At 51.7% G+C, this 1,148-nt stretch overlaps 1 non-coding gene across 1 annotated transcript; it reads right to left on the reverse strand.

Moving 5' to 3' along the window:
* Window positions 1–321: 321 nt before the first annotated feature.
* On the reverse strand, window positions 322–440 carry LOC119346369. The gene has a single exon (XR_005167639.1). It is a non-coding gene; the product is annotated as a 5S ribosomal RNA (ribosomal RNA).
* Between the last annotated feature and the right edge of the window lie 708 nt (window positions 441–1,148).

The raw sequence follows: 1,148 nt of genomic DNA on the forward strand, positions 1-1,148 counted from the left end.
TTTAGTGCTGGTATGATCGCATCCGACATGTTACCCCGGTCTTCGTCCCTTATCCTTGCCCCTCCCAGCTCCACTACAAAGACGATTGTACATTGCTTTGGCCGCTCCCTCTCAACTACGGAGACGAGTTTAACGCGGTTTCCACCCCTCCCTCTCAACCGCACCAGTGCACGCTTGCCGCGCCACAACGCCGACGCTGGACCCGTGAATCGTGAGCACCCAGCTATGACTTACCGCACTCGTGCAAAATAATAAAACACGGTAAATATATTACTTACACGTGCGTTTTTTTTTGCAAGCGGCGCGAAAAAAATTAAAAAGGGAATGCAACACGAGGACTTCCCAGGAGGTCACCCATCCTAGTACTACTCTCGCCCAAGCACGCTTAACTTCGGAGTTCTGATGGGATCCGGTGCTTTAGTGCTGGTATGATCGCATCCGACATGTTACCCCGGTCTTCGTCCCTTATCCTTGCCCCTCCCAGCTCCACTACAAAGACGATTGTACATTGCTTTGGCCGCTCCCTCTCAACTACGGAGACGAGTTTAACGCGGTTTCCACCCCTCCCTCTCAACCGCACCAGTGCACGCTTGCCGCGCCACAACGCCGACGCTGGACCCGTGAATCGTGAGCACCCAGCTATGACTTACCGCACTCGTGCAAAATAATAAAACAGGGTAAATATATTACTTACACGTGCGTTTTGTTTTGCAAGCGGCGCGAAAAAAATTAAAAAGGGAATGCAACACGAGGACTTCCCAGGAGGTCACCCATCCTAGTACTACTCTTGCCCTCGGAGTTCTGATGGGATCCGGTGCTTTAGTGCTGGTATGATCGCATCCGACATGTTACCCCGGTCTTCGTCCCTTATCCTTGCCCCTCCCAGCTCCACTACAAAGACGATTGTACATTGCTTTGGCCGCTCCCTCTCAACTACGGAGACGAGTTTAACGCGGTTTCCACCCCTCCCTCTCAACCGCACCAGTGCACGCTTGCCGCGCCACAACGCCGACGCTGGACCCGTGAATCGTGAGCACCCAGCTATGACTTACCGCACTCGTGCAAAATAATAAAACACGGTAAATATATTACTTACACGTGCGTTTTGTTTTGCAAGCGGCGCGAAAAAAATTAAAAAGGGAATGCAA

The sequence above is a fragment of the Triticum dicoccoides genome, unplaced genomic scaffold (genome assembly GCF_002162155.2).
Source record: "Triticum dicoccoides isolate Atlit2015 ecotype Zavitan unplaced genomic scaffold, WEW_v2.0 scaffold4092, whole genome shotgun sequence".
NCBI classification, from domain to species: Eukaryota; Viridiplantae; Streptophyta; class Magnoliopsida; order Poales; family Poaceae; genus Triticum; species Triticum dicoccoides.